We start from the raw sequence: 24,877 nt of genomic DNA, 5'->3' as shown, positions 1-24,877 counted from the left end.
GTATAAAAGTAGCGCCATCTGGGGAATGACTAAGCAGTTTGATTTAAACACGCTTGTGTGAAGTACGTGATATTAAAGTATAATTGTACTAGTCCCAAAGTAGGCTAAATAAAGACCATATTGCAATACTGAATATTGGAGTTATTTTTCGACAGTTCAGCGATAGGAACGTTAGCAGAACGTGTATAAATTCCAAGAAATCCCCATAATTCGTTACAGTATCAATTATTTTATGGCGGGCTTTTTCCAAGATTTGACGCATTGTGAAAATCTGGTTGATTGTAGATTCACCTGGTCTGAAGGCGCGCTGATAAGGTGCAATCAGCCGATTACGGTGGGCTTAAATTTTTGGCACAATACACTTGACCTTATATGCGATATAAAGAAGGCAGGTTCCACGATAGCTGGAGCAGTTTGTAGTATCCCATTTCTTGTGGACTGGGGAAAGAAAACTTAGATTCCAATCGTCGGACATGCACTCTTCCGACCATATTTTGCAAACCAGAAGTGCCTTATCAAAACCTCGCCGCCGAATTTAAATAGCTCCGCAGGCAATCCACCAGGATTCGCGGCCTTGTTGTTTTTTAATCTGGTTATTGCTATTCTGACTTCAACATATTCGGGTGCGGGGACATTTATTCCATCATTATTTCGGAGAGCAGAGAAGTGTTCCCCTCATAATCTAAGCACTCTCTGGACATCGGTTAAAAGACCGCGACTTTATTTTTCACATACGTTAGCCCGGAGTAAAAACCTTCCGTATGTCGCCGAATTTTTTTGTAAAATTTGCAAGCGTTCTTCTTGGTAGCAGGTACCAGCTCAAGCTCCTCGCACTCACCCATTTTTGCCTCGGTTTTTTCTTTCTTTAAAGGCGTCTCGCTTCCCTTTTCAACTCGCAGTAGCGTTCACACACTCTTCTTGTTGCCCTCGCTTTTAACGAAGCCCTGTAGGTAGCGTCTTTTCTTGCGTTTGCAACGCAGCATTCTTCATCGTGGCATTCTTTTCGTAGGGGCGCACGAACCTCTTTAGAGATATGCTCCTATATTTCGTATGGCTGTGACTTGTGGTCTCAGAGAGCAGGTGTGCGAGTTGGGTGTCGAAACCATTGAAATTCTTTTCTTGTATTATTTGTTCCTTGGTTTAAGCCAAGCAGAGGCGGGCACGTATATTGACTGCGACGAGATAATAACATCGTGGTCGATCTGATTCCGTGTATTTCGATAGTCTCTTTTTATACCCAGCTGTACTTGTACACAGGGTATAATAACTTTGATTGGATAACGGTTGGTTGTACAGTTATAAAGGAATCGAGATAGATATAGACTTCCATATATCAAAATCATCAGTATCGAAAAAAATTTGATTGAGTCATGTCCGTCCGTCTGTCCGTTAACACGATAACTTGAGTAAATATCTTCACCAAATTTGGTGCACGAGCATATCTTGACCCAGAATAGATTGGTATTGAAAATGAGCGAAATCGGATGATAACCACGCCCACTTTTTATATATATAACATTTTGGAAAACACAAAAAACCTGATTATTTAGTAAATAATACACGTCGAATGTTGAAATTTGACGTGTGTACTGATATTGAGACTCTTGATAAAAATTAAAAAATTTTTTTTTTAAAATGGGCGTGACACCGCCCACTTGTGATAAAATCAATTTTGTAAATATTATTAATCATAAAGCAAAAATCGTTAAACCTATCGTAACAAAATTCGGCAGAGAGGTTGCCTTTACTATAAGGAATGCTTTGAAAAAAAATTAACGTAACCGGTTAAAGACCTCGCCCACTTTTATATACAAGATTTATAAAAGGGTCGTGGACGAATAAAATAAGCTATATCTTTGCAAAAAAGAGCTTTATATCAATGTTATTAGTGGATTTGTAACAATAAATAGGAAAAACTTCAAATTTAAATAAATGGGTGTGGTACCGGTCCTTTTTTTGTCTAAGCCATTTTCAATGTTTCGGGAGCCATAATCGAAGAAAATTTTACGTATCGTAACAAAATTGGGTACACATATTTTCCTTATAGCAGGAAATATTTCTAGTAAAAATGGATAAGATTGGTTAATGACCACGCCCACTTTTATAAAAATGACTTTAAAAAGGGTGTTGGGCAAAAATAATAAGTTAAATCTTTGCGAACAATAGTTTTGTACCAATCATATTTTGTGCCATCATAACAAGAATTGGGAAGAAATTCAAATCTTGAAAATGGGCGTGGTACTGCCCCTTTCTTACAATGCATTTCCCAACGTTTCTGGAGCCATAGTAGGTAGGTAGGTGAAATGGCTGCGACCCTGGTCGCCCAAGTAGCTATTTAAAGCCGTTTTGATGCCATATAACTCGTCAATGTATTATAACCAGCCAGAGTTGTTGATAAAATTAAGAATATTCGGGATTGCTATCACAGATAGACCTCTGAGGTCTTCTAGAAACGGGGTTCCAAGGAACCTTAGTCGGGCTCTAGCTAGAGCCGGACATTTACACATAAATGGTTCAACTGTCTCCTTGGCATTTGGATCTTTGCAGTTTCTGCAGTAGTCGTTATACGGAATGCCCATCTTTTCCGCATGCGTGCCTACTGCCCAATGACCAGTGCATACTGCTATCAGTTTGCGTGTGTTGGCCCTGGATTTGTTCAGAAGACTTCTCGTCCTCCTTCCATCATAGTTTGGCCAAATGGATTTTTATATTGCACAGGTGGTGATGTCATACCACTTTGTTTGTGCTTTCTTCAAGTAGAAGCTTTGGTTATTCCCCTTGGCTACTGCTAAGGGTATGCTTACTTCAACACTGGTGATTCCTCGCTCATCTCCGTTGAGCCCCTGCGTGCCAGCTCGTCGGCCTTCTCGTTACCCTCTATCCCCCTATGACCTGGGAACCAGATAACGCATAGTTCTAGATTGGTGGAGCCATAACTCGACGAAAAATTTGGTGTTTAACAGGAAATATTTTCAGTAAAAATGGACTAAAAAAAAGGTCATTGGTGTTAGCCTCTGTCTCCTTTTTGCTTCTTTTAAACGAAAATTAGTTCAGTATAGAACTATATGTATATGTGTTATTGTGCAGCCTTTTAACACTATTAAGCACACAAAACAAACAACAACAGCATTTCAAGTGTACAGCTGGGTATGCTATGTTCGATTTCATCCGAACTTAGACTTCCTTACTTGTTTTTTTTTTTTATAAAAACAAAGAACTCCGTCCTTGACGACGCAAAAAATCGAGTCTGAGTTATTGTTCCGTTTTCATGGATGCCACCCAATGTTTTAAATAATTACATTGATAGTTTGCCAGACCTTAGCAAACACATGTCTTTACCCATCTACGCAGTTAATGGCCCGAAAATACTAACGGGAAATCGAAGTGAACTTATCTAGTTACATTATTTTTTAAAACTGTGGTGGCAAGTACATATACAAGTCCAAACATACCTACGAGCCGGAAACCCACATAATGAGCCTGTCGAACTTTAACATCTATTTCTTTTGTACTTACATCTCATTTACTGCTTGCTTGTTATTGTCATAGCTGTAAAAACCTGGTCATAAGATGGCTGTGATAAATATGGTGAGTGAAGACAAAAGTAAAGTGCACTCGAGTGTGCAAAATGTTATCGCACACGAAACATCAAATTTCATACATCATAAAACATATTCGCTTAAAATCTAACAATTTTAAAATTGACATTCGACTTTATGAAATGGCTTGTTCGTTTATAAAAGTGTAAATAGGTGAGTGTGCACTACGTTATTACTCTACTTTAGTATTATGTAACTTGTAAGCTGTAAATGGTTGTATGCTGTAGTCCCAATAAACAATAGCGGTTGTAAAACATTGGAAATGTAATTGCGTACGATAAACACCAGAAAAAAATTTCAAAAAAACGGAAATATAGCAAGAAATCGAAATCGGGTGCAAATATCAATTTTAGTGCAGCTGAAACGAATACTAACTTAAATTACGGTTTCACTAAGCTTTGATAACATCTTTGCTCACGTAAGGTGTAAAGTGTAAGCATAGTCTTTGCAGGTTAGTTTAGGTTGAGCTGGCCGGTCCATGATGACCTCTTATAGACAAAATGAGTCCGCAGTGTTACCGGAAGTTTGTTTTAATGACCAAAACTGAAAAATCCTACCAAAAACTAGGACCTATGTTATAAAATAACTCCGTCCTCTTGGAAGCTTTTTAGGACTTAAGCCACTTGCCGCTTTTACATCTGACAGCTGTATCACTCCTATTAGCTGGAGTCTTAACCTGGTAAGCGCAGGGCACGAGCACAGAACGTGCTCGATCGTTTCCTCCTCCAAACCGCACTTCCTACATAATTTAAAGGCATTTGACGCCAGAAGACAGTGTCCAGTGTCCAGTCAGAATACCCGTCATGAGTCTCTTTTTAATGATAGAATTAACTTTGTTAGGCTAAGTTTCTAACACCTACACATAATCTTCGACCCTTTACAGCTCCGCGCTTGAACCTACGCCGTTCCCGCGGCACCGAGCCTGGTTGCAGTTGGTAACGATATGTTCTTTGCTACCAGGTCTACAGGTGAAATGTGCAGAATGGCATACAATGCAGGCATCGGGGTTATTTTCAGGGTTCCCGTAATGCTAAGCATTGATAGTTTGCATACCGCCTCTAATGTTTTGAGGTAGATTGTTTTTGGTGTGGCTTTGCACCAAACAAGAACTCCATAGTATAGAATAGGGCTTAGAATCGCTGTAAAAACTCAATTCCTAGATTCCTAAATTCCTAGATATTTTGTGCAACGTGTCTCCTGTATATTCACCCCTACTGACTTAGGCCTGATCTCTTTGTAAAGGAGACCATATCCGTCTTCTCCGCGTTGGCTTTCAACCCGACATTAGAAGTGGTATGCTATATGGGGGATATATGGAGAATGTTAAGGTGGTCGTAGTGAGCTGTATTAATATGCTGTAGGGGGAATAAAAAATATAAGTGTGTAGTGAAAGCATAGTATGTAGAATTGGTATTCTGTTTAGGGGAGTCGAAAATGTAAGTGTGTCAGCGTGGGAACAATGAACCTGTTAGAGCTGATATGAGGGAAATCAGACAGCAAATCAAAGCAAGGGAAGGAAAGTAATGGAAAGGAGTGGAAATGAAAGGGAAAGAAAGAAAAGGATATGGAATAAAAAAAGAAAAGGAAAATAAAGCAAAGTAAAGGATATATATCAGATGTTAAAACATAAGCCGCAACCGAGACCGGATAGCGTGTTATAAATTTGGTATCGATGTGTTAACATTTTGTTATCGACTCGCTTTCTTTAAGTTAGTGGTAACCGATGAACTACCGGTTTGTTAATGACGGGATTTGTGCGTATTATCCATTTCTTATAGACAAGCTGTCGATTTGTTGTCGATGTGCTAGAGACTTGCTTTAGGTGATAATAAATATATCGAGGTGATATAAACTTGCCATCAATCATTTCTCAACGTTTTGATATCGAGTTATTATCGAAAAGTTGTCGATTATTTAACAAAAATTGTATCAATTTTGTTATTGAAAGTTGTCGATTTATTATCGGTGTTATATCAATTTATTATCGGCGTGTTATCGATTTTTTATCAAACAACTATCAATTTGTTATCACGAAGTTATTGTTATCGGAGTTTTCATAACCTTTTTGCGGCGTGATATCCAGTTGTTATCGATGACACATCGGTTTGTTATGAAACTGAAACTTAAACCGATTCGAAACTGACACTGATTTATTCTTAACTGATACAATTTGTGAAAAAAGGCTGAAAATGAAAACTGATACTGACAAAAACTTCAATAAAATCAATGTATAACTGGCCAATAAGAACGAAATAAGGAGCCGCTGATTTCGAGATTGCCAGCCGATAACAAACCGATAAATTTGCTTTCATTAATAACCCGTTAATAAAATAATTACTTATCGGTATGGTATTTACGGACAAAAAGCCGTCGAAGCTTTTCTCAAATAACCCGAAATAATTTGTTTCTGGTAAACTCACGCCTGTGGTGGTTGCACTTCAATTCCTGGGCATGCTCTGATTAATTAAAAAAGAAAAAGTATAGGCTGTATGTTTACACATCGGTCTTTACGAGTACTTGATACTCATGACTTCTTTTGTACTACATATATGTATATAGTTATATGACAAATTGCTACTCCCCCAGCGGGGTAGGGGGTTAGAATATACCCGCGGTGGGTACGCCTGTCGTAAGAGGCGACTAAAATACCAAATACTTAGATTCAGGGGGTTGTGTAGCGCAATATATATCTTCTCTAAACCCAATTGTCAACCTCACCTATCCGTGGGGAAACCTGCTACATTAACAGCCGAGGCTCTGGCGACACCGAGCTCCTCATGGTTCTAGGGGGTGGGAGGGCGGTATGGTCTAGAAGGTCGCATGTGGTCATCACAAATCGTTCCCGAGATGATCGGACTTGGTACCGGAACGTACCGGATCTGTATCCGGCAAAGAACTATCAACATCGATAATACTCCACAAGACCTTCGGGGAGTGTCGTTATTGCTACAACAACAACAACAACACTAAACTTTTTATCAACTTTATTTAATCTCCATTGCGCCATCTCTTGCAAATCACTGATAATGTTGGATTTTTTGTTTATTGTCGATTACTCAGTCAAACAAACCACCGCTGTGAAGCTAAATGGTTAGCGCAGCGTCTCTAAAGCGTACTGATGATGAAGGCTTAGCAACCTTCGAAATGAATTTATGTGCGCAACTATAGCAAATGTGGAAAATGTTTATCTTCTACTCCAAATTAAAAAAAGCTATAATTGTAATTAAAATTATTGCTCTTTCATGAGCTCGAATTCGAACCTGGAATCCTTTATCAATAGGCCGATAAAACAAAAACAATTACAATCGAAAATAAAAAACAAGAATTTAACTGCCTAAATTTGTTAAAAATTGCCACTGCTATTTTCGTGTGCGCTGCTGTGTGCCCTTTTCTATAGAAATACTACATTTTTTCGTTTACTGGGATATCTGTGACCCCATGCCTGTGTGTGTGCATAAGACACACACAATTTGCTTGCCAACATTTATCCAGCAATCAGATGGACTAGTTGCAAAGACTATCTTAGCACTGACTGTGACAGCAGCAACGCGCAATTTTTACATACAAAAATAAATCATCATCATCAAAGAGAGGACGACTTAAGTTGCTCTGGACGTACACCAAACCAAGTGAAATGGAAATCCGATTTTTCGCCCGACATTTGTAGTAAGTGCTTTTTAAAACAGATTGCGTGCAATGCGACCATAAAATAATGAATTGCATGAAAAAACTCTAGAGACTTTAGCAAATTAAAGTAAATGCAAAGAAAAAAAGATGAATCATACAAAAGATAAAATAGGAAAGGTCTTCGCTTATTTTGCCTTCTTTACCTACCACAAATTCCTCACAAAAGCGTTGCGCTTATCGCCACCAAAGAATCTTGCATTCATGCTGGGCATGTAGAGTTGAAGGAAACTCAGCAAAAGGAAGGAAACGCACAACTTTGCAAGAATATCGAAGGCGGCTCAAGAAAGCTGTGGGTGTAGGCAAGCATTTCAAATGAATATTAAATGCCAGAGAAAGTTGAGTCGAAACGAAAGAAACTGCGCCATAAGTTTGTCACTGATTTCATTGCTTGGAATGTTTTTTCTTACTTTTGAAAGTAAAAGAGAAAACGCACTGAGTCTGCAATGGAGAAAGGAAGCAAAGACATTAACGGAAATCGCTTAGTTGACTGTGTGCGGAGACAAAAAAGTCGCAATGAATAAAGCTTTTTTTTGCTAGGACGTTGGTCCTGCGTAAATGAAATTGGGGATTTTTTCATGCTACTACTTTTAAAACTTAGCATTACAAAGTAAAAAAAGTAAAAAAAGTAAATAAAAAACAATCGACAAGGCATTTTCCTAAGAGAACAAACAAAGCAGAAGTCAACTAAACAAACAAAAAGATGTAAGAAACGGTTATAAGTAGCTTTTGACATCACACAAAGTAGATTAACTCTGTTTTTACTTCAACAAAATAATAAAACTAGCCGTCAGCAATGAAATTTTTAGCTGAAATGGAAGTGTGGTTGTTTGTGTGATGGACAGCGGAGTAAATGATTGACGCATAAACAGCGAAGAATACTTGCGAATAGGAAAAACATTAAGGGCACCTAAGACACCTTAACTATTTTAAGGATAATGACATCCGGTTGCAAGATAACTCCAACTTGAGTTCAATTACCATTATATTCCAAGCATAAATAATTCCAATTTTAATACCAGTATTAAGGGATTTGAACAACCTTTTCTGAGCACCAGGAGAACCTGCATCACAATTAAGGGGTGTGCTAACAACCTTTCGAATCGAATTAAAATGTCCATTCGCTGCAGGATAGGGACATGCTCCAGCTACTAATCATATTTACTCTAGATCCGATGCCACTGTTCAGCAAAGCCTAACGCAGTTTCAAACATTTCAATAAGAAGTATTTCAATTATAAATCGCTGTCCTCAAACGTTAGGCATCTGCTTTTCTCAATTTACCCAGCAGAGTTTCATCAATCAACACACAACACAATTTAGTGATGTGCATCTCAGCCTTTTCTTTGATCTTACTCAGAGAAGTCTTTGAAAAATGTATGCTTTGATTATAATGGGATGAGCAGCAAAAGGAAAACTTTCAAACGAAGAAGACGGAATTACTCTGAAGAGAATGCTTTATTGCCTACTCTAGCAGAGAAAAGATTGCATAGCTTTGCTAAGTATACTTTATTGCCAACTTCCCGAAAAATTTAACATCCCCGCATGCATGGGAAATGAAACCACAGCCACCGCGAATCTGCCAATAGGGGGCCGATCTCAAGGACAGCAGATGAGACCTGTATACAAGCATCAAGCGATACTTTATATACAGGACAGGCTTTTTCTGCAGCCCACGGTACAGTTTTTATCGACCGCGTTAGGGTCCCGCAAGTGATATTCGTGTCTACATTGCTCCCTTCGAGTTAGCACCACTCAGAATTGGATAGCCTATTCGTATTTCTTTCGCCTTTTACGGCCGGTAAACCTGCCGCGAGCATATTGTAAACCCCTTACCCGCAGGTTGATTTGTAGTTGGGACAGGAAGATTTTAAATACATTTTTAGATGCGTACTATTTTACAGTAGCCCTCATCAAGCATGCTCTGTACTCGTGTCCTGCCCTATCTATAATCTATAAGCAGAAGTAGGTTAGGTCCTATAAAGCCTCTAGTATTTACTGAGAGGACAGGGTTATTTTATAACATAGCTCCTGGTTTTTTATGGGGGGTTTCTGTTTGGTCGTCGAGCAAACTTCTGTAAAACTGTTGATACGTTGTTGGCCGCACCGGCCAGTTCAACTTTGTCCAAGTCTATAACTTAATAGAAAGGTTTATAAAAACGAATCTAACAAACAACATTTGGACTCATGCGCCACCTAGCGTATTTCTTCTCCCTTTGTTACATTAGCCATCATCCGGTGACAAGATCCTGAGCCAGATAAATAATTTTGCATGCAAATGCAACAACAACGATTTGAGCCAGATAAATCCAGATAGAAGTCTGGTTCAATTTGCGAGCCAGATAATTTGTTAATTACTTGTTTTTAGTTTGGCAGCGCTGCCTTTAATAAACCTACTTTTTCAAAAATAGATGTCGCTGCTTAGCCTTTCGCCGTATGAGTTAAATGAAAAACAGCGGCGACATCTGCCTATCACATTTCACGTGTGCGAAAGTATCACGACATCTGCTTCTCAAGTCTTTCAATGATCCAGAGCATTCCCGTGAGAATTGAGCGTGAGCCGGAACTGTAAAACTCACTGGATGACGGAAATTTCTGGGTACACTTAACCACGTGTGAGATTTCAAGTTTGTACCTCAATACGAAGTTTCTTAAAACTTGATCGAATGATTTCCTCGTTAGGGACAAAATTTCAAAATATTTCACCGTAAGCGCCACCTATTGGATTTTTTCCAACTTATTAAATACATTGTCGTCGGATTCTCAACCATGTACAAGTTTCAAGCTGAATCGGAGATCTCTCACAAATTTATTGTAAAATTTCATACGATCCGTACGGTTTTACTAAATATTTAGATCTTAATAAACATTTACATTTTACTTTTTGTGAGACTTGTCAAAACTTGTCACAGATATGTTCAAAGTTTGAAGTACTTATCTAACTTGCCGGAAAGTTACTTAAAACCCCACAGCCAAATTTTAAAGTCCGATTTTGTTTTATTTCGAAATCCTTACGCCACCTGGCGACAGTTGTTTCCACATGTTGCATTATGAACGGCCTTTGAAATATATTCCAAGTTTCAAGACCCCACCTCTACGAGAAGTCACTCAAGAATCGAAAACTCTATTCCCAAATTTCGTACTGAAATTCGCGGACAATCATGAAATCGGGGAAGAAAAAAACTCGTAACCCTCCGAACTTTTGCAGGACAGTCTGTGGTAGGAGATTATTACAGCCCAAATCCTTTTTGAGAGTTTTTTCAACAATGGTAGTCTACACATTCGCCGCTTCCACATTTTTGGAAGCGATTCGCTCTCAGATTCGGTTACTTGTATAAAAACGTGTAGATCCTTTTTAAAACCATGTTTTCGAAAAAAGTTTCTTTTTTAGATCTGTTTGCTTTTTCAGGGGCGGTATATGTTTATTTCGGTTAATATACTCTGTGAGCTTTTCCCAGCTGATCCTGAATGTAAGCGTAAGATGTAGGGTGTAAGGGGTAGTTTAGTCTTAGATAGAAGATAGACATAGAATACAAATGCAGGCGTAGTGTGTGGTATTTGTACGTTGATGAAGTAATAACGAATGTATTTAAGAATTCATGAGCTTACCACCGGTTCATAGTAATTGGATATTCTTTTTAAATTAATTTTTAAATTATTTTTGTTTGAGAGAAACTGAAAAGAAAGAAACCATTTACTGACATATTTATTTAAAACTTTGCCCTAGGAATATTGCCAGCTATGCCAAGCTTGACTTAATCTGTGTTGGAGATATGTGATATAAAAAGAAAAATTTGTATGACTGTGATACCGTCTTTTCCATATCTTTCCACTTTCTCCACTGATAAAAAATTGTAACGAATTTGCTGAAATTCCGCTTCTTCCAAATCTTCTACTAACGTTCGAATCACTAAACTGTTGAATAAATAACACCACTATTCAATAATGCAAAATAGTCTTTATTAAAGTTCTTCAAATAATACTAGACTGTGCGGTTTCCTCATTCACATATTTCTAGGCGCTCCCATTTCCAGAACTTACTAGTTAGTGCTATATAATTATAACTACAGATGCACGTGTATAGCTTCTCATATGTGCATGTATTTGTGAGCGACACTTCCACAATTATAATTTCATACTTTTGGGAGCATCTCAGATAAGATATTTGCATGTGTTTGTGCGTCTCTTCTCCGTTGCGTGTACGTACATATGTGTAGACATAATGATTGATCTTTTGATGTGCATACAAGTCACTGCTTAGCATCGGGTTAGAGATGATAGTATCCCTTAGTGTTGCTAATATTCGTAACAATATCTATGTTGGGCATCTGCCTGCCAAATATCATTCGCCTGGTATTAACACTGTTACGAATGTTAGGAATTTCTTTATTATTCTACATCGTTCGAAATACGAAACCGTCGAATAACTAATGCAAATATTCAGTATAGCAAAATGTTATTTATTTATTTAACAACAATACTATGGTAGTAGCACTTTACAATTAAATCACTACCATACTCCATTTACAACGTTGCAAGTCAAACTGATTGAAAATTCCTCAGCTTGCGCTACTTATATACTCGCATTTGCCTCATTCGCCTTTTGCTCTCTTTCTTTCTTTCTTTCTGCGAACAGCCATCTCGAATAGTTATGTACTTTTAAGTTTCTCGTTTCTGTATCTCTACGTTGGTTATTTAGCTACGGTACAGTCGGAAAGCATTAGAACAAGATGAAAAGAGTTGTTTTTGTCAGTTTATCGTATCATTTATTAAAATATTATTCACATATTGGCAGTAGTTTTGTTCATTAAACGTAGTTCTATGTTCTGGAGACATTTTTAATAAATTTCACTGAAATTTCCATCAAAATTTATAAGAAAACAGTGAGTATGTTACTTTAAGCGATTTTCATGAAAATTGCACCTTTTGCTTTGATGATTGCAGCGCACAATTTCGGCATTCTTTCGATGAGTTTTTAAGGTGTTTGATTATTTCACGCTTCGTTCAAACAATCCCAGAGGTCAGGAATACTTATTGGCTTTAGATCTCTCACACAATAGATTGATGGGATTTAAATCGGGGGATTTTGGTGGCCACTCAATTGTATCAAGGTCACCTGCGTCTCTTTTTCGTTCTAAATAAGAAGTGCAATGTTTTGATGTATGTTTCGGATAACGAAACAAATGAATCCACGACCAATCAAATTAATGCCAGATGCATGGCGTTGGAGTATACTGTGATACTGCTCTTTTAATAATTCCTTAAATTTTTTTTAGTTGACCGACGCCAGCGTAGCTGAAACAGTCGCAAACCATCACTGATCCACCGCCATGTTTCACAGTTGGCACAATGCAATCTGCTTTGAATCTTTTATTGAGGTTTCTGCGAACATGTTGACGCCTACGGCTACCGAAAATTTGAATTTTGTTTCGTCTGATCATAAAACTGATTTCCACTGATCCATCGTCCAGTCAATATGTTCTTGAGCGAACTTCAGTCTTTTCTGTTTATTTACTGGCCGTAGGAGTGGCTTTCTGACAGCAACGCGTCCAAGCATACCTTTTTCTTTAAGCCGGCACTTGACTGTCTGTCGTGAGCGATATTGGTGAATCCAAGCCTTCATTGATTTCAGCACGAATTTATGATGCAGATTTCCATCGATTGGCCTACTTATTGCATATTTTTTATTGTGGATTCTTTGATTTGTCTTTCTTGGCCGACCAGATCGTTTTCTGTTAGTATTTTGTCCAGTTTCCTGATATCTTCTAATGGCCGTATGAACTGAACACAGATAATATTTTTCTATAGTTTTTCCCCGTTTTTTCCAAAATAATGATTTGGGCTCGTATTTCTACGGATATTTCCTTTCTCTTGACCATTTTCAATCTTGAAAAATACAATTCTGAAGCTATTTCAATATCAACATCTTTTTTTTTTTTTATCTTGTTCTAATACTATTCGACTGTTCTGTATATAGGAGAGTAATATCATCTTCGCTCTTAGCTGACTACAGGTATGAAAAATTTGCGTCTGGTGTATTTATATAAGATATCAGATTTAATTTTTTGCATTTCATTTCAATAATGTTGCTCATACGCCTACGCGTCCTACGGCCGTATAATGCAGTTTTTAATACACTTAATTGCACTGACGATATATTTTTACGCTTACTTCCATTTTCCAGTTAAATGGGTCTCATAACAATGATCATATAAAAAAATTGTTTAAACCCAGAACACTGTCAGCTTGCGGTCTGTTATGCCGCTGTGCATGCCTTTGATCTTTTCAATATCCCGTCGCACAGTGTTTCGTGTAGAACAAGCTAGCTGGACAAAATTATTTTATGAGATTTTTTTTTTCAGCCATATGTTCTTTTTTTTATTTTTTTTCCAAAATTTTACTTCATATGCATACATTTGCTTATTTCATATACAGTAACTCATGTGAATAAGTGACATAGATCCAAAAAAATTTAAAGGGCTTAAGAATATTACTTTATTGTACTTAAATTGAATGGAATACAAATCTCAATACTCTAAAAAATTCTAAAAATTCGGAAAAAAAATTAAAATTTTTTATGAAAATTCGTCGAATTTTTTAAATATAATTTAGTTTTTGTTATAGATCGTGACAAATTTTCTTATGGGAAATTAGTTAAAATAAATTTGCGAAAGCGAAAATTGTAAGAATTATCCAAAAAGGGGTGTCTACTTATTTATGTGAGTGACTGTACATATGTACATACATATTTTGTATTTATTTGAGTATTTATCCTGGCACTACAATTTTTACAAAATTATTTTATAGTACCAGTCAGGAATGTAAAAGTGAATTACAATAATAATAATAACAATGTAAATAATTAAATTAATTATGTGAAAATTACTTATTACAAAAACTTAAAAGTAAAGTATCATACAAAGTAGAAAAGACAATAGATTTAAATTGAATAAAACCTGATCCAACAAAAAGTTATAGGGTAGGTTATCTTTTATAATTATGTTATTATTCGCTATCATCACTTTCATTTTATGAGTCACTTGTGGAATAGTCATGAACATCAGCAACACTACTGTGAAAGCTTGAAACAACTGGTGTATTTATTGACTCCTCAACATTATCGGGGGACAGTAAATTTAAGACTTCTGAAGTCAGACTTTTAAATTTTTCTTAGGTATCTCCCTAAAAGTGTTAACTAAAGGATCTGATGTTATAAGCAACATTTCATAAGATCTCTATTCGTGGCTTCACGCGACTACTTTTGTGTGTTATCAGCCCTGAATCGTCTCAAATCTTTGTTACGGGCTTCCTGTGCTTCCTCGGAAAGTTGATCAATAGGTAAAATTGCTGATTTTATAATATCAGTACTATGCACTAAGAATTTATGAACTGTAACAGGCATATTAAACCATGGATTGAGATCTATGTATAGTTTTTTAGTCTCGACCGCAAATTTTTCATATCTTTGGATATTTATATTGTACCCAGATGCTAATGCACGAAGGAGGGTGTCGAATCTTTTGATGAGCGTAACATCCAATCCCGTAATCTCAGCACTAGCCTCAGAATTTTCGAAAAACCTACGAGCAGTGTTGCCGTCAATGGTATTGCCGAAACCTGGTTTTGGTTAATCTTCATCAATCCATTGCATGTACCTGTTTTTATGCCTTGGTGACTGGTGCGGTAGGTTGTGGCAGGTTGAAGTCAACGATCTTCGCCTTTTTGCTTTTGGTGTGATCTTGTTGACCTTGCGCGTTTATTTTTGTATGTTTTATGGCTACGTGTTTGTTCCCTGTACCAGGGAATTGGTTTTGCCGTTTGCAGATCAGCTTTAAAGGTTCAAATATCTCGTCGGAGCTGGTACGTACATACATCCTATTTGATATGTAGAGATAACTAAATCTACAAAAAAAAAAAAAATTTAAAATAGATGTGCAAAGAATTCGCAATGGTTTTTTCTTTCGACTATTAGAGAATACTTGCGACTATAACATATGTAAAATTAAGCCCGGATGTCCGCGGATGTATGTAACTTTTTTGTCCCTAATGTTAAAAATAAAGGGGAAAAATACCTTTTCTTCTTAATAACGGAATGTTAAATATATTGAAAATACTCTAATTGCAAAAGAATTACTATTAAAAAATTTTACTTACCTTCGGGCTTAGAATGCATCAAAAAAATTATGTAAAAGTGTTCACTTAAAAGAAATATGAATCTTAATATTCAACAAGAATTTTGCAAATTAATCAATGCATTTTACGGCCACTCCTGCCTTCTTACTTCAATTACTCAATATATATGAGCAAAAATATCAAAAAAAAAAGCAAAAATCCCGTTATTTTGTTTGTCTTCTTTCATTTCTCATAACAGTTTTCTTGGAATAAGAACTTTGTTTTTGTCCAGCTAGCTTGTTCTACACGAAACACTGTGCGTCGCCTCAAAAATGATGGCAAGTGTGTTTAAAATCACTGAGAGACGACAACCACATAACATTTAACCATTTCGGTTACATACACAAACCAATTCAAACTATATTTACATACACTTATGCATGCACGCATACATACATATATGTACAATAAACGCGAATGTAATATTTAATGAATATAAACAATCCATTTTAAATATAAACGCAAGGGTTTTACAAACGAAATCAAACTTTCACATATTCCGCTGGAGGGAACGCGAAGAGCATTAATAACAATGGTCCACCACAACAGCAAAAAGCTTAACTATGAACTGTGAACTGTGTGCGGTAATATTATTTAAAAAAAAGTATGCAAATTAAATGAAGAAAAGATGACGCTATCCAAATATGTGAAAATTGAATATGAGGCGGCTGTCAAAGCCGTTAAATCGAGAAACCGCCAACTCACTGGGGGGTGAAAGCCACGCTATAGCAATTAGGTGGTACAGTTTACTTTTATGGGAGATGATGGAGTGGTTGTGGCGTTAAATGGGTGCATAAGTAAATGCTGATACCCTTTAGGCAATCAATGGGAATATTGTAGTTAGCTCTGATGGGGGAAAAGCACTTAAGGGCAATTTAAATATTGATATTGCAATAATATGGAAAAGTATTTTGGTATATAAAAAGCTCACTTTAGGCGTAGCAATATCAGCAAAATGCAAAGGGTCTACAATAGAATGCATGACAAAAAAAAATGCTTCGTTTATTCCACTGACTACTTTCTAAGGGCAAAATATTGCAGAGGAAAGGCACGAGTGCTAAGTACTCATAAAGTTTGATATGTAAGCATACATCTGTACAACTAGTTAAATAATGTTTTTATATTAACTAGAGCAAGTCCATGATATAAACCACGACAGTGGCAAATTTACCAGATACCAATAATTTTGGGCTTTTTTTTGGAAGAGCTTCGTCGGCTTCTTATCGGTATCAATCGCTACCGCCAAGATATTGTTTTATTAACGGCTTTTTATCGATAACGAAGTATTATCGTAGATTTATCGGCTTGGTGTACCCGAGTTATCGGGTTGTTATCGGCGGGCTACAGAAATGTCAGTGATTTATTATGTATTTCCGACCAGTTCTTGTTGAATCTGAAGGCATATTATTAGGCTTTCTGGTCTAAGTTTTTGTTTCAATGATTTTATATTGACGTTTTATGGGTACCTGTTTCGTAATAAATCTATGCGTCGTCGATAACAAATCGATAACACGCCGATAACAGTTTGGTAATCCTCCGACAAAGAATCGATTAATTTTTGATAACATATCGATAATTAAAAAAAATCAAATAATGGATAACTTTCCGATAATAATGCTGTAACGTTTTGATAACAAATCTATAAAATTTCGGATATAAATCGACAACACGCTTACTATAAGTTTGCTAGCACTCCGATCACAAATCGAACACCTTTTAATAACAAACCGACAAATTTACTATATAATGTTGATATAATATCGATATATTTTTGATAAATTGTCTAAATATCGATAACAAATACCTACCATTTTGGTAAGAAATCGATAGTACATTGGTAACACTCCAATAATAAATCGATAACTTTTGATATAATTTCAACTTTTCGATAAATAATAGATCTTTGCGATAATAAATCGATAGATTTTCGATGAGTCAAAAACTTTTCGATAACAAATCGATAACTCGTTTGACAAATATCGACAACCTTTGCCATCTATAGCAAATTTATAACACTTCGATAACAAAACGAAAACTCCTCTATAACACACAAATAAAAAACTGATAACTCGTCGATGAGTAATAGATAACGGGCCTCACACTGGTCGATAACGAAACGACAACACTTCGACAACAAATTAAAATACGACGTCCGATTTCGATATTATTCCTTTGCTATATTATTACGCTCATATCAACGCTACCATGTACGTTGTTCCCACATTTCGTTTGGCGACTACACTAACGTTTACATTATGTGTTACCCCATACAGCATACCAATTCCCAACACTACAAATCAAAAATGTGTAGTTAGATTTACTACAACTGAACCAGTTTAAAACCATTTGTTTATAACATTTATCCACAACAGAAATAAGTACTGGGAACGTAATATTTCGATAAAATTATTAAAACAAAGTAAAGGCACTAAAGCTTATAAAAGTTATTTTCGAATCTATTTCGCATACAAAGACAGCGCTGAGACATTTCTAGGCAATCACTCCCAACATATTCGTAAACCACCAGCTGTTAAGTTCCGAACACATAAGAATAACCTATTTGACGATCCCCATACAAACACATAGTCAACTGCAGCATCGTGCGCTGACAGATGAGTTGACTGCATGTGTTTTTATGGGGATCGTCAAATAGGTTATTCTTATGTGTTCGGGCCTTTACCTGGTGCGTTGCTGCCATTTCATATCAGTATTCATCTTTTTCGTCCTTCTTCAACTCCTCTGTCCCCCAAAAGCACAAACAATCTTGCTATTCTAACTTTGAAGCTTTTTGAGATATATTTGGTGCCTTGTGAAATACACTACTATTTCGTACTACATTTCAACTTTCGGACTTATTGCTTTCATTTAGCTATTCCACAACAATTTCTTGAAAATTGAAACTAAATAACTTAAGTAATAGAGATAACTTTTCGTTGATCTCTAACAACATACTCGCATCCTTTAATACACACTCAAATACAAACGCATTTAAACTCATCCACATTAATAATTCTATTTCCTTTATTACTTGTTTCTGCCAGTGCTTTCAATACAATCAATTCACACATATAATTAAATACATACATACGTAGACTACTATCAAACAATCTGTTAAATTGCGAGGCCAGCATCAATACAACCTTCATTCTGTTCGGTTTTTGACCTAATTAGAGTAGTTCAAATTATATAACAAAGCCCCAAATGTATACATATATGCACATATTAATAGTTCGATGCCCCACTGCTGTCGGCTTATGCCCTTTCATTAAACTATTCTACCTCTTCATACATATATTGTATGCCAGATCGGATATCACGTATGCCTTTTGCTGTGCTTTTTGGCCCATTATTTGTTGTGATAATGTTAACACAATTTGTTTTTATTTACAGTTTCGTATTTAACTACAATATAACTTTGTTTTTGTAAATTTACTTATAATGGGCAAATGTCGATTTCCGGAAACGAGAATATGCTGACTAAAATCCATATGAAAACTATTTTGTATATCCCAATAAACATTTAAGCTGGAGGCACACTAGTGTTCACTTTCAGAACTAATTTTCTCAAATATCAGGCATTAGTGCTCAACAGTCGCTAAACTTGAGAATAATAGCCTTTCCAAAAACTTTTGTATGGCAAGCGATCCTCTTGCTGGAATATGTTTTTAGTTTCAAGAATCAAGGGGTCGCAAGATTCCACATGTTTGAAATGAACTTTCTAAATATCTCCGCATATTTAGATCCCTGTCCCATCTAGAAAACTCTTTTATCCTAAGTATTACAACCTAAGTTTCGTTTAAGGTATCATCTTTCTTGGTTATCGGGAAGTTCCTTAAAAACCGAAAGCAAAATTTCCAAGCCCGAACGATTTTTTTTTAATTTTCATGCCTGGACGACGTTGCGAAATTTTTTTCCCTAATGTTGCAAAGTCATGGGTCCTGAAGCATGTTCTTAGTTTCAAGTATCGAACTCTACGGGAAGTTACTTTCTAAATATCTCTGAATAACTCGATCCCTGCCCCATCTAGAAAACTTGTTTATTCTTAATATTACAACATAATAGAGTAAAAAGCTGCATTCAAAGTTTCAGGTCGCAGGGTTATCGGGAAGTTCCTGAAACTGTAAAGAAACATTTCACGATCCCTGATAAGGTTCAAACAAGGAAAAAAAAATATTTATGAGTAAAAAATATATCCGTGGGATGAATCGTCCTTGGGATAAATTGAGAGTGGGATGAATGGTGCCTGAGATGAGCTCAAGTTAAATGTAAAACTTCCGTTTTCTCAACGTACACTTGTATGTTTACCCCTCGAACTTCACGTTCTTCGTATTCACTCCTTTTTTTAGCTGTCATTAACATTTTCTGGTCTAAACGAAGAGTAATAAATTTAGCGTCGTATGAAAGCCATTTTAATTGAACGGAACGTTTGCCGTAAAATCTTATCGAGTAAAGAAAAAAGCATTAGAAGGTAGAGTTCCGGCTGTTAGTAAATTTGTCTAAAAAACAGCCTCACGTAAACTTACTTTGAGGAAAAGTGCATGCTTCCCTGAAAAATTTGTATTCCAGAGTCTGCGTACGCGAATTCGCGCGTAAAGAGGTTTTATACAGAGCTTATTATTCTTTTTTAACCCGACTGCTAAAGATTACTACTATGAGCACAAGTGGGCTCTTTTGACCATTTCGGCAAAGGTGATAAAGTGAGTGACGTCGGCTTAAAGGGTTCCCCAGGAATTGTTTATTCACTCACACAAATATAAATATATACTTATATACATACATATACACATCAATACATAAACAATCCACCGCAATATCTGATCTAATATAAGCGTTATTTAATTAGGGCAAAATTCTTGTAGCATGAAGCCTTAAATCAGTAAGGAAGTAAGAGTTGTTAGGAACATTGCTTATAAAACAACGTTTTATACCTTTCATGGAATTGATATATTGTTATAAAGATTGACATGAATCTCAGAATTGTAAGTCATTACAGTAATGTCATTACCGAAATCATCAGGATGAAGAGCTGGATTGGTTTAGCCATATCCGTCTGTCTGTTTGAACGCAAACTAGTCCCTCAATTTTTGAGATATGAAATGAAATGATGAAGTTCGGAGTTCATTTACAGTTTAATGACTCAGTCAGTTTTAAGCATATATGAGAAAATAAATACTCGCTAAACTCATAATTAATTTTCAGTTTTAATACAATGCAAAGTTGGCATAGTCTTCTCTATAAATTAGTGCATACAGATAAAACAAAGTTTCCCAAACCCAAAAAAAGGGTCAACAAAAATTTGTTTACTGGGAAAATTTTTACAGTATACTGTATTTTCCTAGTTGATACATGTATACAATGTAGTATAGAAAGGTCTAACTATCTTCTTATAAGATCCGGAGAGAAATTAAAAATCGAGTTATACTCAACAAAGTTATAGACTCGCAAGTATTCAAGGGTAAGTCGCGATTTTGAGGGTGTCTGGGAAAATTTTGTGTGTCGTACTCCTTAGATCTTCGAGATCCACTAGTGTAATTTAAAATTAACATCCCGGATGCTGTTGTTGAGGTTGTAGCGATAAGATTTTGGGGAGTGTAATAGATGTTGCGGGTCTGTTGCGGGTCCTTCTTCAATAAGGTTTCAAATTGGTATAAAAAAGCTTAAAAAGTGCCTTAAACCAATGAGTGGTTTAAAATTAAGACTGAAATGTCTATCCCTCTGGGTTTTTATATGAAAGCAATATCTAGATAATCGTACAAAAATATTCACTTAATTCGCACTTGTGATTTATTTAGGGCTAGATTACAGTGCGGTGCTAGCGTGGCCAAAGCAACCGGTGTGCGTGGTATTCTGTATTGCTTGAAACCACGTATGACATTTTTTGTTGGGTATGTAGAAATGTGATGCTTCACATTCATACATACATCTTCATTATATAATTTACTATAAGCAAGTGCTTTCAAATTAATGCCTATGCTCCGCTTAAATACTGCGTATGTGCAATTACGTTTCACATTGAGGTAGTCATTTGTATGTATTGGCATTTGTTTTCAGTATTTTGGTTAATGGCAACAATGGCAATTCTCCAGCTTATAGACCTTAACGTAGCCATTTGTTTTTGTCCCAAGAGAAGTGTTGCTGGAGTCAAGCGATACTACTTAATACTATTAAGTTGTTGCAGTGAATCGAGTAAATTCATTTACACAAAGCGTAAAATTGTGCTACAAGCATTTTTATATAAAATTAGATTAGTTAACAATGAAACAATAATGAATTCAACTTACGTATTAACAGCATCAATTTTACTTCATTCAAACTTCAATAAGTGAGCGACATAACTGTAAATCTTAATAATTTAAAATTCCTGAGTTTCAATAGAAAAACATATCAATGGCATAATAACTTCACTGACCTTGGTGTTAAAATGGAACCCAAACTTTACTTTAAACACCATATTGTCACGAATATGAGTGACACTAAGTGATACTCACATCCCTAGTCTGATGCTAAGTAAATGAAATCACAACAGCAATAAAGCAGACAGTCACTTGTATCTCCATAAACGAATCAATCATTATGTCTACACATATATACGTAACGTATACGCAGCTGAGAAGCAACGCATGACCACATGCATATATCTGAGATACTCCTGAAAGTATGCAATGAGAGAAGCTATAAAATCGTGCAATTGTAGTTACAGCTGAGAAATTTGATAGCTGATGGCCAACTAGTAGATTCTGGAAATGGAAGCGCCTAGAAGATGAAAACGAGGAAATCGGAGAGTATAAAAGGCGACAACAGTCGAGGTGCAGTAATTCAGTTTCATTTAAGCTATCAATCAGTTGAGTTAAGCAAGCTATCAGTAAGCGAAGTATAAGTGTTATTGTGAAGTACTTTAATAAAGGCCATTTTTGCATTATTGAAGATTGGAGTTATTTATTCAAGAGTTTAGTGACTCGAACCTTAGTAGAAGATTTGAAATAAGCGGAATTGCAGTAAATTCGTTACAATATTGATCTAGAGTAGTCTTTGGTTTCATTAAACAATGATATAACGAATTTATTCTTGACTGATTTGGTACACCCGCGAAATCAAAGTTATCGTGACCGACATTCCGTAATATTCGCCATACGATTTGTAATCCCAGCGTTTTGAATTATTCATTATTAATGAAAAAAATTTAAATCGAATACAATTACAACATCTGTCTATGAAGTTCTTGTCTATAGGTAATATAATTTGCTCGTAGTTTGCTTTGAACTCACTACGAAAGGAAGACGGATAATTTCCACCAAAGACGGCAAAGTTTCTAGATATTCCACCTTTGTTTTTGTGTCGAATCTACTTAGAGAACAAGCTTTATTATACGCGGTCACTAGCATATTTGAAAGAAACTTATAGCGGCGACCTATTTGGATAATCTATGTTTTATTTCTGTAATTTGGTCCAGTTCGTTGACCTAGAGTTTCTAAAGGTTCTTGGAAGGTTGGGTTTTGGGAAGAATTTTTAATATGATCACATTTAACCTTTTAGGTTAGCCCATATTGCGCTTATCAACACCATGAATCTATTTCACACAAGCTATTTACAATGTCTATTGTCAAAACTGAGTTGGCGGCCGCCGTGGTGTGATGGTACCGTGCTCCGCCTACCTCACCAACTATCCTGGGTTCACGCCCCGGGAAAGGTTAGGTTGGGTTAGGTTGCGAGGGCTGAGCTGGGCACTATGTTACCAGCTCACTACTTAGGCCACCAATGGGCCCATTGTAATACCCTATACGGTCTCAGAGAGGACCCCTACCCTGCCTAAAGCGGGTCAAACTACTTCGTGGAATTTATATATTTTGCTAGAGCCTTGACTTCATAGCTAGAAACATCAGCAAGGTCATGTAGAAAAGGTTTACCAAGGATGGCCAACCTACGCCTACTAAGCGCTGGACAATGACAGAGAAGGTGCTGGACACTCTCCCCGGGCAAAACAACATCAACAATTTTAGAAACAAGTTTTTCAATTAGAAAACAAATTGTCTAAGGGGTCACCCCTCGGTGGCGTTTGGCAAGCACTCAGCTTGCCATGGAAAGCTTCTCAGTGAAAACTCGTTTGCTTTGCAGATGCCGTTCGGAGTCGGTATAAAACAAAAAGATGCCCTGCTGCCAATTTGTATGAAGAATTAAAAAGGAGCGCGAGGCCAATTGAAAGGGGTTCTTTCTAAAATCTCTTCGGAGGTTATCGCGCCTTACATTTATTTTTATTTTGTCAAAACTCAAAGATCAAAATTTATTAATATTGTGTCTGTGTATAAGAGAACATTTTTCGATACGGTTTGCTCCTTTTGTACAATTGCTTTTTTTTGCTTTTTTAATTTCGCTACAAAAAGCCTTTCGCATCATAGAGAGGTGGTGCGATACCAAAGGATTGCCTATGCCTCCTAACAAAACTGTCATAGTGCCTTTCACTCGGAGAAGGAAAGCATCCATCCCAGAACCATCCCTGGGTGGTACAAAAATACAATTCTCAATGGAGGCTAAATACTTATGGGTCACACTGGATAGAATCCTCACGTGGAATGCTAATTTGGATGCTGTCCTAAATAAAGCAACAAGAGCTTTCTTCGCCTGTACTCGATTCTATGGCAAAACAAGGGGGATATCTCCAAAAATGGTATACTAGGACATTTAATACTGCTGTAAGGCCAATAGTCACCTATGCTTCCCTAGTTTGGTGGCACAAGGCCACGCAAAGAACGGCGACAGCAAAGCAAAGCAAACTGCATCGACTAGTTTGCATTGCCATAGCGGGCGCGATGAGAACGGCCCTTACTGATGCACTTAGTGCTTTAGGGGAAATACCTCCCTTACTTATTCTGAAAGAGAAAGAGACAACACTAAGCGCACTAAGACTTCCAAATATTTCGGAGTTGAAGCCAGGAAACATGATATGCACTGAAAGTAATAAGAAGATTCATAGGAAACCCCACATTACAGCTGCGTGACGTAATGCCCCTTAGCTCATAATCTCACGGAACTTTGAAGTGTCCATTGTGGACAGGACCCACTGGAAAACAGGGAATCCCTATAATGAGCCAGACTCAGAGGTCTGGTTCAAGGATGGATTGAAATTTGATGACGGTAGAAAGGGAGCTGGAATCTATGGGCCGAATTTCAAGAAATCTATACCAATGGGATGCTACCGCACCATATTTCAGGCAGAAATCCATGCAATAGAAGTCTGTGGTAGAGAATGTCTGCGGAGAGGCTCAACATCGAAAAGCAGCTACATTATGTCGGACAGCCAGGCGGCCCTGCGTGCCTTGCGATTCTACACAGTTACATCTAAGCTAGTGGATGACTGCACTGAAATCCTTAATGATCTGGGAGCCAAAAACAAGGTTTTGTTAGGATGGGTTCGCGGACATCAGGGAC

At 36.7% G+C, this 24,877-nt stretch overlaps 1 protein-coding gene across 1 annotated transcript in view; it reads left to right on the top strand.

The window, feature by feature from the left end:
* Lerp (lysosomal enzyme receptor protein) overlaps positions 1–24,877 on the top strand; it is a 311,988-nt gene that overhangs the window by 180,581 nt on the left and 106,530 nt on the right. The gene's annotated exons all lie outside the window — the stretch shown is intronic.

The sequence above is a fragment of the Eurosta solidaginis genome, chromosome 1, assembly GCF_040869045.1.
Source record: "Eurosta solidaginis isolate ZX-2024a chromosome 1, ASM4086904v1, whole genome shotgun sequence".
Classification (NCBI taxonomy): domain Eukaryota; kingdom Metazoa; phylum Arthropoda; class Insecta; order Diptera; family Tephritidae; genus Eurosta; species Eurosta solidaginis.
The sequence above is the reverse complement of the archived record's forward strand: the minus strand, read 5'-3'. Positions and strand labels throughout refer to the sequence as shown.